The sequence below is a fragment of the Lissotriton helveticus genome, chromosome 1_1, assembly GCF_964261635.1.
Source record: "Lissotriton helveticus chromosome 1_1, aLisHel1.1, whole genome shotgun sequence".
NCBI lineage: Eukaryota > Metazoa > Chordata > Amphibia > Caudata > Salamandridae > Lissotriton > Lissotriton helveticus.
The window spans coordinates 369,657,265-369,675,534 of NC_136057.1; the positions used below are offsets into that span (position 1 = coordinate 369,657,265).

Consider the following 18,270-nt stretch of genomic DNA (forward strand, 5'->3'; position numbering starts at 1 on the left):
GGGTTTCTTGAGAAGGGCGGTGATCTCTGCGTGCTTCCAGCTCTCCGGGAAGGTCCCTGTCCCAAAGGAGATATTGATGGTTTTCTGGAGATGGGGTGCAATGGTGCTGCTTGCTTTGTTGAAGATGTGGTGTGTCGAGGTCGGTGATGTTGGTCCAGGCAAGCAGGCGGTCGGTGTGGGTGGTGGTCGTGGGGGCGGGGGTTTCAGCGGTTGCCGGGGTGGAGACGGCAGCGAAGTTGTCGTGGATGTCTGCGATCTTGCCATGGAAGAAGGTGGCCAGCAAGTTGCACAGGTCTTATGACGGTGCGATGTCGTTAGAGTTGGCGCTGGGGTTGGAGAGTTCCTTCACGATGTTGAAGAGCTCTTTGCTGTTGTGTGCGTTGTTGTCTAGGTGGTCTTTGAAGGAGGTCCTTTTGGCGGATCTGATGAGGTGGTGGTGTCTGTGGGTGGCGTTCTCGTGAGCTGTGTAGCTTTCTGGTGTTCATTCACAGATCCAGTTTTTCTTGAGTTTTCGGCAGGTTCGCTTGAAGGCCTGGAGCTATTCGGTGAACCAGCTGGCTCTCTTGCTGGTGTGGGCGTTGGGGGGCTTCTTGAGTGGGGCATGGGTATTGGCGCAGTTGTCGATCCACTGTCTGAGGCTATGGGCTGCGGCGTCGGGGTCAGTCAGGTCTGCGGGTGGGCTCTGGGCGATGCCGGTGGTTAGCTGGTCCTCGGTGACTGTGCTCCAGTGGCAGCAAGGCATCTGCTGGGTGCGATGGTGTGTGGTAGGTTTTCGGATGGTGAAGTGGATGCAGCGGTGGTCTGTCCAGTGGAGTTCAGTGGTGCTGTTGAAGAAGACGTGGGAACTTGCTGAGAAGATGGGGTCAAGCGTGTGGCTGGCGGTGTGGGTGGGTGTAGTGACGAGTTGTCTGAGTCTGAGGTTGGTGAGGTTGTCGATCAGGGTGAAAGAGTTGGGGTCGTTGTTGTCCTGGAGGTGGAAGCTCAGGTCCCCGAGGAGGATGTTTGTCTGTGGAGGCAAGGGCGTGTGTGCTGATGAAGTCGGCCATGGAGTCGCTGAACTGTGGACAGGGTCTGGGGGGTTTGTAAACGAGGGTCCCTCTGTAAATGACTGAATAGTTTAATAAAGATGTTCCTTTTTTTAAAAGATTTCATTTTCTTTGATCAAACATCCAAAACAGCCTGGATATGCAGTGAGCCAATTCATCTCACATTCATCAACTGAAAATTCTTCACAGGGTTGAAACTCAATTGGGACGAAGGAGTTCAAAATACAGCGTACAAAATAAAGGAGGTGGCAATTCTACATATATCTACAAGAAAAGCCTCCCCTCAAATGAGACAAGGGTAGCACGAGGCAGTGTATTCAAATCTTTGGGAGGACAGAGGAAACATGAACAAGATTCTGAGCAAAAAAGGAGTCATGAATAGGTGTATTTTTTGAGCTTTCCAAAGAAATTAGAATGAAGGATGGATGAAGACTATGATAAAATGCTACAGAGAAGCTGGGCCATTAGTGGATTTAAAGTCAATACACAAAAATATAACTTTGAAGTAATACGAGACATAGTGCTAAAAGAGGCTAGTTAATTGAGGAAAATTGGCTTCAAAAGTGAAGTTTGATTAGACCATGGACTGCTCAAATTTAGAGAGAGCTATTTTAGAGAACGCATATAAAACCATATAAACAAGATATAAAAAGCATTTAGTTGATATGTGAGATGGTAAATGCTTTAGCAGCATTAAATGTGCTATAAAATTTAGAATGCACTGGAAAGTGGATGTGGTTGGAGAAATTGAGCAATAAGTTAAATGCCACACCACGATTCCTGGCATCAGTGGGCTGTCAGATGAAGTGTGGTGGGAGTGGAGTGAACGGAATGATGAGCAAAGACTGGGTGGACTCTCTAGAGACAGAACCTCTGCTTTTAAAAGTTTATCAACTAAATATTTTATTCTATACCTAATTTTATAGAAGAAAACAAAAAAAGTTATGGGGATGGGTGGAATGATTGAATTAATCCCAGCCACTGGAAATTAATTACTCAGGACTGCATCCAAGCTTATTGTTTTTTGCCCACTATGCTACGTTCGACAGAAACCAGCAGTATGCAAGTCAGCTTAGTTCCTGCTCCAATATGAGCTTCAGTATGAGTCCAGCTCAAATTGCCAGACCAGGTTTCCTCTGAAAAGGAACACGAGCAACTCCAGACCAGTGTCAGCCTAATTAAGCCTCATCAGTGAGATATAGCTTAAATCCTATGGCACAGTGAGCACTGGGCCCTGTGCATGCCGAGCACACTTAGAGAATCACATTAGGGAAAACAAAAAAGCGATGAGTGAAATGACTGAATTAATCTTAACCATATGCAAATCAGCCTTTTCCTGTTCCAACAGGGACATTCTATCTAATGTCGCCAGGCCAGGCCTCCAATGAATGAGAGCAAAAGCAATCAAAGACTGTTTTTGGCCAAGATAGATCTCGGCAGTGATGTATAGCTTGAGTCCTGTGGAATTTGTAAACTCAACTAATAAAAGAATTGTGATTCATAATCATAAAAGGGAGAGTGGACCATGTCACAAATTGGACAGTAGACACAAAAGAAATAGTATAGATCCAAAACTGGATGCCAGTCAAAACCAAGTTGGAGCCCAGTCACGATTATGGATAGTGACTATTAGCAACAGCTGAAAGGATTCCAAGATGCAGGACAGAACATAAGAAAGAAGGGCCAGATGACACAATCTGAGCTGGTATAAAGGTAGGGAGGAAGGCATGTGACCTGGGGCAAAGTTTAGGGCCGAAGCAACATTAAAAGGGGAGTGAAAGTATGATCCCTGCATCGGTATTATTAAAACTCATCTACGTTTATACCAAATCTGAAACCACACGCCATCCAACAGAACAACAACGAGCCCTCAGCTGAGCATCAAAAACCGTGTGCTTAACTCCCACACATTTCAAAACATAACATTCTACTGCTTCTGTAACTTTACATGGCTCGTGGGATCACAGTCAATGGGTCGCGAAATGCAACAGAAGAAAGACTACAATCTAAACACAACATAATCTTTCCCCTTCTAAAACAAAATAAACGGGGCGTGGCCAAGATGGCGGACTGAGTGGTCGCACTCACCGTGAGCTCCGCCGTCCCTGAACCCTGATCCTGCTCTGAAGGCACGGATTCTCCCCCCGGGACACCGCGATTCAGGGTGCAGGGGAGTGGTGCCACGGAGGAGCAATCAAACGTTTGCTGGCGGCCCCCGGAACGTGGGACGGCCTCCGGAGGCGGCACCGCTGTGGAGACCGAGTGGGGCCCAGCACACGGCCCGGCGGAGAGGCGGACCCCGCCCGGCCCTGGTGATAGCAGCTGCGTTCCTGCATTGCCCGCCTATCCCGGACCGCTGCGCTCCTCGTTGCTGTGGGGGTCGGCACCGGGGTTGCCTGATCCGGGGCCGCAGAGAGTCCGACGTCGGGCCGGCATCGGTCTTCGCGCAGGGCCGGGGCTCGGGCCTGAGTCCTGGGCCTCGCCTACCCTAGCGGACTCTAGGCGAGCGGTGACGGACTGTGGGTTTTACCGGCCGGGCCTGGATGGTCCTGCCTAGCCCAGCGGCGCCCTCCCGGAGCGTGGATCAGCTGGAGCGGAGGAGCCGGAAAGGAGGAGCCGGTCTCGGGGGGCCCCCTGCTACGCGAGGTCGGGGCTTTTGGCCTGTGCCCCGGGCCTCGAGGGCGCTGCGTAGCAGTGTGCTGCCGGCCTGCCGGTCGAGACTGTGGGGCTTGGAGCGGATCCCCTGACCGACGGAGACCCTGCGGTGAGTCCGGCGACGGAGGGCCCCTGGGGAGGAGAGTTACAATCGACATCCCCTGGAACCGCGGGGGCCTGGGGGCAGGGCTATCGAGTCTCGGGCTTCCACTGCACCTGACCACCGGCCTGGCACTGGACCGGACCCCCTTGGTGGCATCTTGGGTCTGACTGTGGGGCAAGGTGGAGATAGACTGGGCGTTGTCGCAGCCCCCACGTGGTCCCCGAAGGCCCGTTGAGACCCGGCCTGGAGGGAGATCCCACATTGGCACTGGTGACGCCGAGCCCGAGGCCGCGGGGCTTGTGGCGTGTGAGGAGGGTGCGCTGCCAGACGGAGTGGAGCTAGGGGAATGGACAGTGGCCAGCAGATCGCTGATCAGTGGGGCATCCCGGCCCCATAGGCCATTTGGGGACGGTGTGGCAGATCATCAGCCCGGCTCCTACGTTGCTTCCAGGGTGAATTGCAGAGCTTCCAAGAGGGACGTAGCGGTGGCTAGCATGTCGAATAACAAAGGGAATCGGAAGGGAGATCGCACGTTGCCGGAGATGTTGCACCGGAACGCTGCGAGACAAGACCGAGGTCAGCCATCCCCACCCCACCCGAGTACCGCCCAGGGAGCGAATGGAGGAGAACCCCCGGTCACGAGGTCCTTCCTGGAGTCCCTCTTCAGCTCATTGAGGGACGACTTTCAGACGCTCAAACAGGAGGTCGCGGGTGAGGTCCGAGAGATACGGAGGGAAGTGGACGGTTTGGGGGACAGAGTATCCACGGTGGAAGACGCGGGCCGTGCCAGGGACGAGGAAATCACGCAATTGCAGCAGGAGGTCATCCAACTCCGGGAACAGCACCTTGACCTGCAATCGCACACGGAGGACCTCGAAAATCGCTCCAGGAGAAACAACATCCGCGTTCGGGGCATTCCGTCCCGAGAAGAGGGGGAGGATGTGGCGGCCTACCTCGGCGAGCTGTTCAGAGAGGTGCTGGGGGAACCGGCTGATTTCACTATCCGAATTGACAGAGCACACAGGGTGGGCCTGCAACGCCGGAACTCTGCGCCTCCGCCCGACATCTTGGCTTTCTTGCCGGACTACCCCTTGAAGGAACGAATCCTGAGGGAAGCTCGGAGGAGACCATCCCTGGAGTTCAGAGGCCACCGGGTAGCGCTCTATCAGGACCTGGCGGCGTCCACTCTGCAGAAGCGCAAAGCTTTTAAAATTGCGACCGACTTTCTCAGGGAGCACGGCATTCAGTATTCCTGGGGACATCCCTTCCGGCTCATCTTTAGGTGGAATGGGACCTTGCACCAGCTGCGTTCGCTTCAGGATACGTGTGGTGTGTTGGGGATTACTGCCACTGAGGACAGAGCTCACACGCCGCACAGGAGCCGTATCACCAGGGACGGATGGCAGACAATCCCCGGCCGACGATCGACTGCTCCCATGACGGAGCCGGGTTCTCCCACGGCCCGGGCAGAGTCGGGCCTTGCAGTGCAGGACGAACATGGAACTGCCAATGCATCGGAGGTGGCGCTCACAGCTTAAGTGAACTCCGGGGGGAGATCGACATCGATATGATGGAGCTGCAGGTTTGAGGGTTCTGGGGGGGGTGGGGGGAGCGGAGGGGTGCGTGGTGGCTGGACGTCCACTTTTTCTGACTTTCCGCAGGCTTGTCCGATAAGGACCGGACTGGGACAATGGATCTACAGTTTTTTGGGGGGGAGGAGGGAGGGGTGTTTGAAGTTGTTGATCTGGTCTCAGTTGTGGGAGGGGACAGGATGAAGGAGGATGGGTGGGGAGACCGGGGTTCAGTTGAGGGGGTTCAGGGGAGTTGGCAATGGGGAAGGGGGGTCGTCCAGTGCACCCTGAGGTTTCTGGTTGCTCTGGCAGTGTCCGTACTTTTTGGGTTGCTTCCTCTGAGCTACAGCGCCTATGGCTTGGCTTGTCTTCATGGCTTCTGTGTGACTGGGAGGGGCGGGGGGCATTTGGTGCGATGCATTTCGAGGGCGGTGGGTAGGTGGCAGGATGGTGTGCTCACTGGTTTGCATGGCGCGGACTGCTTCTCATGCCCCTGTGTGTTGCTTTATGCTCTACGGCGCCCTGTGCCGTGCTTGGCCTTTGTCCTCCCACTTTGGCTGACGGGGGACCTTGCTGCTTTTTGCTCCGCTGTTGTCCATGCCTCCCACCACATGTAAGGTGGTGACCCTGAATGTTCGGGGTTTGAATAATCCTGTCAAGAGGCGGGCAGTCCTCTCGCTCTTAGAGAACACACAGGCAGACATTTGTCTCTTACAGGAGACGCACTTGCTTTCACAGGACACACACAGACTCAAGTCCCACAAGTTTCCTACACAATTTTTTTCCTCTTGCACCACTAAAACGGCCGGGGTGGCGATTCTGGTGGCGCGCCACTTCAAAGGGGAAATTCTTCACAAATTCACTGAACAAAAGGGTCGACTACTGGCTTATCGGTTTGGGATAGGGGGTCTTCCGTTTACAATCGGGTCCTTATACGGTCCCAATGAGCGGCAGGACCGCTTTCTGCAGGCTGCGATCGAAGAGGTCCCTGCTACGCAAGATAGGCATATCATACTCGGGGGGGACTTTAATATTGTCTTTGACTCCGCACTAGATAGGTCGGCGCAGCGCTCCCCCAGGTCGGGGAACTCTCTGCGGACCGCAGAGCCCAGCTCGCGGAGGTGGACCTCCTTGACTTATGGAGACAGCTACACCCGAATGATAGGGATTATTCATATTTCTCCCACGCGCACAAGACGTATGCACGGTTGGACTACCTTTTGGTTACATCCCCAGTAAAGACGCTGGTCTCGGGAGCGGAGATGGGGGTGATCTCCCTGTCGGACCATGCTCCGGTTGAGGTTCTGCTTGATATGCCTCCGACGGCCCCTCGCCCTCGGACGTGGCGCCTTCGTGACACGCTGTTGCACAGGAAGGAGGTAGTGGCTCGCATTGAGACGGTGATTAAAGAATTTCAGTCTCATAATGACAACACTGACACTAGTCGGGCTACGCAGTGGGCGGCCTTGAAGGCGGTTGTCAGAGGGGAATTCATTGCGATCTCATCGGCGGAGAATAGGGCGCGGCAGGCCAAACGGGAGGAACTTACAGATCGGGTGAGAGAGCTGGAACAGATCCACCGCAGGACGGGGGCTCCCCGAATTTGGCGGCAGCTCAAGGAGGCCCGAAAGCTTCTGACAGCCCTGGATTTCGACCGGGCCGAGTATGCAGCGTTACGGCTGCGGCACACCTTTTACACCGGTGGGGACCGGTGTGGCCGGTTATTGGCAAATAGGCTCCGAGCGGCGAGGCAATCTCAGCTTGTCAAAGGCATCACTGACCCATCGGGGCGACTGGAGACTGATGACGCGCAGATTGCGGCTGTCTTCCGCGGGTTTTATGAAGATCTTTATTCAGGGACTCCCCCGAGTGAGGAGGCCCTGGATGCATATTTGGGCTCGGTTGACTTGCCCTCCCTAGAGCCGGTACAGGCGGACCACTTAGACAGAGATATCCGGGTTGAGGAGGTGATCTCCGCTATTGCCAGGCTCAAGCATGGTAAGGCACCAGGGCCGGACGGCTACATTGCACTATTTTACAAAACGTTCTGCACTACGCTGGCTCCCGTCCTGACACGTCTGTTCAACTCCTTTGCGGAACATGGGGCCATTCCACCTGATCTGCTCCGAGCCACCATCTCGGTAATCCCTAAGCCCGGTAAGGATCCGACAAAGTGCGGATCGTATAGGCCGATCTCCCTTTTGGATATTGACCTGAAGTTATATACAGGGATTCTAGCAGCTAGACTGGCACTCCACCTACCCGGACTGGTCGATCCCGATCAAGCGGGTTTTGTCCCCGGACGTCAAACGGTGGACAATACGAAACGTGTAGTACATTTGCTGGAGAAAGCATCTCGGCTTCCTGGGGAGCGGATGCTGTTAGCAGTGGATGCGGAGAAGGCATTTGACCGCGTCCACTGGCCTTACTTGGAACGGGTGCTGCTCAAAGCAGGTATCGGAGAGAAATTCCGCTCCATGATTCTCAATTGCTACAATCGCCCGTCAGCGGTGGTCCGGGTCAATGGGTGTGCCTCAGCCTCCTTTAGCATTGAGCGGGGCACCAGGCAGGGCTGCCCGCTCTCGCCTCTGCTTTTCGCGCTGTACATGGAGCCATTAGCCCAGCGGATGCGGGATAACCCAATGGTGACTGGCATACGAATGGGGGGCTTTGACCACGCTATTAGCCTCTACGCTGACGATGTTATTTTGACCATTGACCGGCCTCGCGTGGCCCTGCCTGCGAGTATGGAGGAACTGGCCTCTTTTGGCATCGTGTCCGGGTTCAAGATGAACATGGGGAAATCGGTGGCGCTGGATGTCTCCCTCGAACCGGACACTAGGTTGTATCTGCAGCAACGGTTCCCTATGCTCTGGTCCTCGGGAGCGGTGCCGTATCTGGGGATCCAGATTGCCCCTACCTTGCCGGCCATGGTCTCAGCAAACTACCGGATTCTAGGTGCTAAGATTAGGGAGGAGTTGAGCCGGTGGAACCGAGGCATTCTTTCCTGGCTTGGCAGGATAGCTGCTGTCAAAATGACGGTGTTGCCTCAGGTACTATACCTTTTTCGGGCTCTGCCGCTCCAGCCACCGGTGGGATGGATCTCGCAGCTCCAGGCGGACGTATCTCGGTTTGTCTGGCAGGGTAAGAAGCCTAGGATGCGTCGAGCCCTCTCGTTGCTGGCCCCAGAGGCTGGTGGGTTGGGTATCCCTGACTTCCGCAAATACTTTCAAGCTGCTCAATTGCGCTACCTAGTAGAGTGGAGTAAATGGGAATCTGATAAGCATTGGCTTTTTCAGGATCAGTCGGTAGCGGGGAGGCCCTTGCAGGAGATCCCTTTCCTGCGTCGCCCACACCGGCCTAAAAACCTCTACGCCTCCTTTGTCACGAGAGTGCCTCTGCGGGTATGGGACGCTACTGGCGTTCTGCGCGGTCTTACCACGTTTCCGTCTCCACTCACCCCGCTGGTGGACAACCCGGACTTTACCCCGGGGATGGAAAAGGGGGCTTTTACGGAATGGCGTCAGGCGGGATGTAGGGCCTTATGTCATCTATATGGCCCGGAAGGGGTTCACCCCTTCCTCCAACTCCGTCAGGAGTTTTCGCTTCCGGAGACGGAGCGACTTCATTATCTGCAGGCTCGCCACTGGGCTCTTCAGCCGCAGGTGAGAGGAGCGGCCGACCGGCCTTTTCTCCCCTATGAACATTGGCTCATGACGCGGACTTCGGACTCCAAACTGATCTCTGATTTGTATAAACTACTGCAGCCACCAGCGACACACCTTTATCACCCCGGGAGGGAGCGATGGGAACGGGAGTTGGGGAGGACACTAAGCCATAAAGAATGGGAACACATATCATACAGAGCGAGGCATTCCGCTTATCACATGGGGCTCACGGATACACTAACGAAAGTTTCTACCTACTGGTATTACACGCCGAAACGAGTGCGAGAGTTTGATCGCAGTAAGGATGATACATGCTGGAGAGGATGTGGGCTCCGAGGTACTCTCACTCACATACTTTGGGACTGCCCGCTTCTGGAGCCTTACTGGAGGGAAGTGCTGGATGAAATTGATTCTAGCTTCGAAATTGAATTGCCCCGCTTCCCTGCCTACACTCTGTTGGGGCTTCCGAACGATCTAATGTACCCCCTTCGATCTCGCAGGGGCAGACAGATTGCGATAGCCCTGGGTTCCGCAGTCCAGAACATTTTAATACACTGGCACACGGCCACGATCCCGTCTATCACTGGCTGGCTTCACAGATTGTGGCACGTGTTGGGTATGGAGAAAATGTCTCTTACAGTGGCGGGGGATGTGGATCAGTTTAGAGAACTCTGGCAGCCCTTTCACTCCCTGTTGCTTACTGAATTTCGGGAGCTCACCTGTCCCAAGTATCTCCGCCTTCTCAGGCTCCCGATTCCGGAGGGCTCTGTTTCATGATCTCCCTATGGACTGGTCGTCGTTGATACTGAGGCTTTGATGTGTGTCACGATTTAGGAACTGTGCACTGGACGAGGGGTGGGGGGGGGGGTGGTTGGGAGTTGGGGGGGCAGTTGGGAGGGGGGGGTTTTGTTGGAAATGTCATGGCACATTGAGGCGACATTTGTACTATGCTACTGAGTGATCGGACTTCACAGGGTGTTACTTGTTGCTGCCGCTTTTGAACTCTGGCACTGCGCCCTGCTATGTCTTTTGTATCATCTGTCTGTCTTTATGTGTGAATAAAATACTTTAAACCTAAAACAAAATAAACAATACTATGAATCGAAGAATTGTTAAAAAGAATTAAAAAAATTAACAACACAAGTTATGTATACAATCTAAAACTAAATAACAACATAAGTAAATTATACAGAACACTCCTATATTACACCAATAAAGAAAATAATTGAAGGAAATGCAGTCAATTCTATGTCAGGACTGGAGGCGAGGATTATGCCTTCTCTCTTCACTTTATTTTTTTTGTGTTGAAATTTTTTATTGAAAAAATTTAGATGAAAATTCAAATGCATATACAAATGGAGGGAGAGTACATCAGAAGGAATTGATAAATAAAACATAGTGCATGTGAGAACATTGTACGAAAGATATGGCATAAGCAAGAAAAAATAGCAATGATTCCATGATCTAGAAGGTAATGAAGCAAGGAGTATGTGAGTAAAAATATAAGATAAGAGAAGAAAATAGAGAGAAGAAAATAGAAAAGGAAAGAAAGGAAAAGGAGAGAGCAGAGAAGAAAAGGAAAGAAAAAAGAAAAGGAATAAGAACCCCAGAGTAACAAAACCGACTAAAAAGGAAGATAAAAGCAAAGGAAATGGAAGTCTTCACTTTATTTTAACAGCAGCCAATATTAACATATAACAACTACTTTTCCAATGAACCGTTGGGAAACACCAGCTTGTCAATGAAGAAGGAAATTAAAGGAGGCTTCGCACTCAAGGCTTGTTATTTGCTGAGTTGCCTTGCTGAAGTAATAGCAGTTAGGAAAACAACCTTAAACGTCAGTAACAGTAAGGACACTTGTGAAAGGTTCAAACGTGAAACACATTAGGCAAGTAAAAACGAAATTGAGATCCCATTATGGCATAATAAAGAGTAGGTGGGTACTTGTTTGCGAGATCCTTGAGGAATATTAGAGCATTGGGATATTTAAAGAGAGGTGGCTGATCTGGAAGGCATAAGAAAGCCAATAAGGATGACAAATAACCTTTGACTGTGGCAACTGCGTAGCCCTGCTGGGCTAGTGAGAGGGCAAAATGAGAACATTAGCCAGATGAGCTTGAAGAAGATCTATGGAGTTGTCTGTACACAATTAAACAAATTTGGCCCATCTGCCAGGATAGACAGTTTTGATGGAGTGTCTTCTAGAAGATAAAATAACATCCACCACTAAAGGAGGTAAGGAAAAAAACCTCTGGTTGCTCCACTCAATCTCCCAGCATGTAGGTGGAGACTCTGGAGACTGGGGTGTAGAACCTGCCCCTGTAGTTCTACCCTGTAAGAGAGATGGAGCGAAGGCCATAGGGAGAGGTGAACAAGGTCTACGTACCACACACTTTGTGGCACTTCCAGAGTGACTAGTATTACTTTGGCCCAGTCAAGGTGAATCTTTCTCAAGACACGAGGAATCAAGGGTGTCAGAAGAAATGGGAATTAAGTGGAAAGTTTGACTTCAAGCTAAACGCATCCCTCAATGCTCCCTACATCAGATACTGGAGGTGGACACAGAATTTTTAGGGCAGTGAGCATTCTCCTGTGTGGCAAACAGATCCATCTGAGGAGTACCCCAGTGTTGAAAGATGTTCTGGACTATCCCCACATGAAAACACCACTCATGGTCAGCAAGATGACGTTGGCTGAGATTATCCACTCTTACATTGAGCACTCCAGCCAGGTGATCTGCCACTACACGAATCTGATTAACCTGATTCCAGGACCAGAGACATAGATCTTCTTTGCAGAGAAAATGCGACCACACTCTCCCTTGCTTGTTGATGTTTCACATTGCTGTTGTGTTGTCTATCAAAATCTGGGCTTATCAACCATAATGGGAAAGGAAGGCCTTGAGAGCCATACATTTTGACTACATTTCCAACAGATGTATGTGTAAAATCTGTTCTTCTGGCGACTCGAGCCACTGATATCCAGTTCCTCCAGATGAGCTCCCAATACTAGAATGGAAGCATCCATGATCATTGTTGCCACCAGATGAGGGTGAAAATGTTTTCCTTGAGACAGTTTTCTGTTCATACTCCTCCCTCATTGTAGGTCCACTGCAGGGTCCCTGGTGATGTTGATACAGGCCTGTAAATTCCCTCTGTGTTGGAGCCACTGTTTTTGGGGAAGCACCACTGGAGGGCCCTCAGGTGCCAGTGTGCTTGGGTGACCACCGGAATGTAGGATGCTAGCAGACTTAAAACGGTTGGGACTGGAATGGTCGCTCCATCCTAAAACATCAGGATCATAGACTGAATATCTTGAGCCCTGTGAGGGGGAGTGAAGGTTCAATTCGTTGTGGTGTCCAGTGCTGTTCTTATGAACAGGATGCCCTGAGAGGGCACTAGGTGAGATTTGACTTAATTAATTGAAAAGCCCAGGTCAAACAACAATTGTGTTGTTGCCTGAAAATCGTGAGACACCACGATCTAGATAGCTGGGTTTCTTGAGCCATTAATCCGAAAAAGGGAATACTGGGATTCCTGTTCTTCTGAGATGGGCTGCAAGCACCAGCATCGTTTTCATGAAGGACAGTTCAAATCCTCCTGTGAAGTGAAGGATCTTCCTGTGAGACTTTAGGACTAGGATGCGGAATTAAGCATCCTGCAGGTGCAAAGACACCTTCTAATCTTCAAAGACAGCACTGTGAACCTTTCATTTTTGACTAACCAGTTTAAAATCCTGAACTCCTGGATCGGATGAAGGAAGCTCTCCTTTTTGAGGATCAAGAAGTATCAATACCCTCCTTAACCTTGCACTGTCTTCTAGGATTACCTCTGGTTGGGCACAGATAGGAGGTGGTGATTGTTAGAAGGATAAGGTATATCATCTTTCTGCAATGTGTAAGACCCTAAGGCCTGAAATAATGGTCCTCCATGTTTGTGGAAACGCTGTCCTGCAATGGACTGAGTGTGCCTGGGTAAGAAGGAACTAGGGCTACTTCCCTGCAGTGGCTGGGGACGAGGAGGAGGGAGAAGATGAGGTAGGAAGAGGTAGGGAACGCTGCCTTCCTTTGCCAGGCTCTCTATATTGCTTATTGAAAAGATGTGTCTGCTATTTTTGCTGAAAGCCACGTTGTTGAAAGCCCCGATGAGGTGGGATCCATTAAATAGCAGGTCCATTAGTGTGGTCTGGACAACCTTCAAGAATCCTAAGTTGCGTAACCATGCATTACTTCTTAGGGAGTTCGATGTCACCATGGCCCTTGCCACTGAATCAGCACTGATTGGATAACTTGTTTAGATGCTGCATGAATATCCCCAATAAGCTCAGTAAAATGAGAGCAAAGATCTTCTGATAGGGTGGAATGACTGCCTGTGCCGAATCAAGAGGGGCATGTGCACATGTCTCCAACAGGCATGTGCCATTTAATGATTTAAGCGTCATGCTCCCTGCCCTGAAAATCTTCTTGGTGAACTGCTCCATTTTGTTTGACTCACAATCTGAAGGTGTTTTTTGAGGTGTCTTAGATGAACAAGAAGACTGCACGACAAAACACTCTGGAGATGGATGAGCCATGAGGAAGACTGGGTCTCCAGGTGCTGGATTATATTTCCTAGCAATGACCCTTGAAAAGCCGTTTTTGAAGAGGTCAGTTTCTCCTATATAGCCAAAATAAGTTCCAAGAGGGCTTCAGTGAAAGGAAGGAGGAGTTCCGCTGCATGAGAGGAGGCATGCAAGACCTCTGTAAGGATATTAGATTCTACCTCAGAGGATGGGGACGATAGATCAAGCATTTGAATATGGTACAAAGTCACTTCTGGTGGAAGGTTACCTGTGGGTGATAGGAGCCTCCATTGCAGGGAGGTGTCAAGTCCATTTGCATCCTTTAAGCCCTCAAAATCCGTGAATATTCCAGTTTCATCATCTCCATCACTGCGTTCATTTATATCTTCTTGTGAGCCACTGTCCCCAAAGACGTATATGCCCCCTCAACTAGCCTTTGAGTCTCTCTTCGGGAGCAGTGGGTCATAATAGGAAGGTTCTCTGCTTGAAGTAGTTGTGGGGTCGGAGAAAGGGGTTATATTATAGCAGACGTGGGTTGAGCTGGAGGCCTTTGAAACCGCCAGCATCATCTGTGGCACTGAGGTAGTCGATTGAGATGCCACAGAGATGTTCAGTCCGGTGACAAAATATTAGGACTCGGAACAAGCAATGGAGGCTACGTCAACTCTGTCTGCGGACCCAATGGTGGAGTCAGGTTCTGATTTGCCCAGGATACTTGTGGAAGAGGTAGATATGGTGTTGGCATTCCACCTAGCAAATATGACAAACAGACCCATGAGACCAGCAGCCTAACAAAGGGGACCATGGTTCAATTGAACAAATTTAACATTGCGTTAAAAAATGAAAATGGCATGTCCGGGGGTGGGTTGGGCATACGGAGGAGGGACATGGGTGCTGTGTTTTATGAGACGCTTATTAATAACTTTATGAATATTACCGATGTGTATATACATGCTATGCAAAATGTGCTGTCCTTGGAATGCTATGCAAATTGTTTCAATAAAAATTGTTTAAAAAAAATAAATGAAGATGGATGTGTTTCAAGTGTTTGGAACTCTGGGTATGGACAACCAGTCTGGGGCCTTGGCATCAGCGCAGCAGGCAGTATTGTGTCTGGAACCAGCGCTGGGTGTGCCAGAGCCAAAGGTGTCAGATTCTTTGAAGATTCGTCGAAGGCCTAGGCAACTTGCTTTGGGAGGTATGGCGTCGAGATGTGTGTCCTCTCTTCTTGTGTTTCCGTTTGGAAGATTTGCAAGATGGGGGCGTAGGGGACTTGGACAGAGGACAGGATTTTTGATGACTGACATTCATCACTCGCTCAATCGAACTAAAAACATCTTAGCCTTACACTCCTTGAGAGCTTTTGGATGCATTTCCTGGCATGATTCGCAGGCCATGACATTGGATCCAAGGCACCACAGGCATATGCCATAAGGATTTGTTATAGACAATTGGTTGTCACCGTCCCAGCAAGGTTTTAATCCCGACAGAACATGGCACCTAATTGGAACAAGAAAGAAGAAAACGTTGAATAATAAATTGGTCTGTTAGGAGACTTGAAGAGATCCAAATGCGTCAATGGTGATGGTCAAAAGGGAAATGATATCAGCACACTGTGATGAGAGTGCTTTATGGCTATAGTTATGTTATGTTAAAAATATTTGTAAAGCGCGCTTACACCAAGCGGTTTCATGGCGCTAGGAGAGAAGGACAGCGGCGGAGGGGAACAGGAACATTACTGATATGCTTGTAGGAACAAAAGGGTTTCGAGGAGTGTTCTGCATTGAGTGTAACTGGTTACAGATTTCAGTACTATCGGGAGAGTGTGAGCAGATTGAGGTGGGAGGAGCGAAGTTTGCGTATGGGAACACAGCGATGGATCATAGAAGAAATGAAAGCAGGACCCTGGCCTGCGAGCGCTTTGAAGATGGTGCAGCCAAGTTTAAAGACACAGCGTTTGGCCACCGGGAGCCAATGAAGGCTCTTTATCAGAGGACTGACATGCTGGTACTGAGGTAGATGGTAAATGAGCCTGGCTGCTTGGTTTTGGACTAACTGTAAACAACGAAGTTGGTATGCTGGTATACCAACATAGAGCTAATTTGCGTAGTCAATACGAGAAATGACTAAAGCCAGGGTAACAAGAGTGAGAGCTCCGGTGGTAAAAAATCTGCAGATCTTGCAAAATCTGCGAAGACGGTAAAAACAAGAAGAAACCACTGCGTTAATTTGGGGTTTCAGAGACAGATCATTGCAGATTATGACCCCGAGGCTTTTTACAGTATCCACAGGGTGGGGGGAGCTGCCCAAGAGCGGGGGCCAAAAATTGGAGTCCCAGGGGTTGGCCGCTCCACCAGTCAAGATCAGCTCCGTCTTGTCAGGATTGAGTTTTAATTGATTGGTATACATCCATTCGGCGATGGCTGTCATGGTGGATTGGAAATTGGTGACTGATGTGTTGGAGGGGTCAATGTTGAATACCAACTGAAGATCGTCGGCATAATTAAAGGTTATGACTGGGCTATTACGTAAAGAAACAATCAAAGGTTGCATGTACAAATTAAACAAAAGGGGAGACAGGGAAGAGCCCTGAGGGACTCCACAGGTCAACTTGGATTGCTTGGCCGAGAAGTTAGCCAGGTGAACTGCCTGGAATCGTTTATGCAAAAAAGAGGAAACCCATCTAAGGGCCAAACCCTGGATGCCAGCATTACTGACACGGTCGATCAAAAGATCATGATCGACCGTTTCAAAAGCGGCTGATAGGTCTAAAAGTACCAGGGCTTGGGTGGTGTTTTTATCGGCTCCTCTTCTCGGCTCCTCCATCACTGCTAGGATGACGGACTCCGTAGAATGGGCTGGTTGAAAACCCGCCTGCCGAGGGTCAAGGAACTGCGAATGCTCAATAAATGAGCTCAGGCAGTTCGCGACATGCGTCTCCAGTAACTTACTAAGGTATGGGAGCAGGGAGATTGGACGAAAATTGCTCAAGACCAATAGGTCGGCGTTTGGTTTATTCAAAATCGGGACAATCACGGCGTGTTTAAAAGTGTCCGGAACGATACCTTGTTTAAGGGAGTTGTTGAGGAGTGAGAGAGGCGGATCAGGGCAGGCAGCAAAAGCCTCTTGCAGGATGTGGGGTGGACAGCAATCATTAGGGGAACCAGATCCCACCTTCTTTAGGAGGGCAAGAAATTCCTCTCTAGAGATAAGGGGAATTTGGTCAAGCGTGAGGGAATTTTTACATGTGATTGGAGGAGTGACTGGAAGCGTGGAAGTGGGAATATTGCTTTTGATAGAAATTATTTTATCGATAAAGAAAGAGTTCAGGGAATCACATAGTGTTTGTGAGGAGACAGATTTAGCTATCACTCTGTCAGGTTGCGCAAGCTCATCAACTATTGCAAAGATGTCTTTGGTTTTCGTAGCTGAATTCATAATTTTTGAGGAAAAGTAAGTGGTCTTAGTCTGAAGAATAGAATTTTTATAGTTTTTTTGCAGAGCTACATAAGCAATTCTCTCCTCTGGGGCATACGTACGCCTAAGTGTCAGTTTATCCCTTTTCAGGTCATCTGAAAACCAACATTGTGTCACAAGGTGTTGCGTGCTGCAACAAGATGGAACAAGCACTCCTTAATAGTATGGGAGAGCTATTGAAAAGTTTCTGAGTCCAGCCTGACACCCGAGATATTCAAAAGGTGATGAGTCATGAGGTAGAAACATCCAATAGAAATAAGTACTTATTTAGAAGTAGGTTTAAACTTCCAACTTCAAGACGCCAACTGTACTGAAGTTCCCGAGCTTCAACTACCACATATTGGATTCAGATACCGTCACACCTGGTGACTGACCACGAGACAAGCTCTTGCTTTGTAGCACGAGAATAATTTAACGTAAACACTAACTCATCTCAACAATAAGAGGTTGACTACATTTCAAAATGTGTTATTCAAAATTTGAATCCTGACTAAAATTTACAATATCCTTACTGTGGTAATGGTCCCGCTGTTTCTTGCAGACGAGGTCCACAGATGTATTCGTTTTGCTCGGAAAACAACCCACAGCCTGACATTGTGAAAGTTGTGCGTCAATTCTGCGCAATTGTATGTGCGCACAGGCAGACCCAATTCGACGTTGCCTGACTTGAACGTCGCCGACTAGAGCGTGCGCGCCACTCAGGAATACAATTCGATGGTGCTGTCACCTCAATTCGTTAGCGTTACGTAACACGACGTAGAAGTGACGACGTCAGTAGGTAATTTCCCACTTTCCTTACGGGACCTATAGACTAAAGCTGATGTTAATTTAGGGTCTTTGTGGACAACCATGACAGTTATCCGGGCCGAACATCCAATGAAATCGATGACGTCTCGATCGGCCGCCGTGAGTACACAATCTTGGCCAAACGTGGTGTGATCAGTACACTGGTATGATTAAAACCCTTCGAAGTTTATTTCATACTTGCGTTTGCACGCCAGATGTAACCAACCCTGTGCCTAACCTTCCCCCGTTTCAAAACCTAACGTTCTACTGCGGTCACATCCGCGGCTCCTGAAACCACATCTCGTGAAATCAGACATGGCAATAAATGTGAAAGGTAAAAAACCGAGGTTTCCACACAAACACTACATGCAAGGAATATTGTAATAGCCAATCACAAAGTCCAC

General features: G+C 49.9%; 1 long non-coding RNA gene across 1 annotated transcript in view; it reads right to left on the bottom strand.

Annotated features, from left to right (window-relative positions):
- The window catches only part of LOC144809083 (uncharacterized), a 119,343-nt gene extending 101,596 nt beyond the window's left edge, over positions 1–17,747 (bottom strand). Inside the window, exon 1 of the long non-coding RNA XR_013606861.1 lies at positions 17,593–17,747. This is a non-coding gene — a long non-coding RNA (uncharacterized LOC144809083). The remainder of the gene's footprint in view (positions 1–17,592) is intronic.
- Positions 17,748–18,270: the final 523 nt, after the last annotated feature.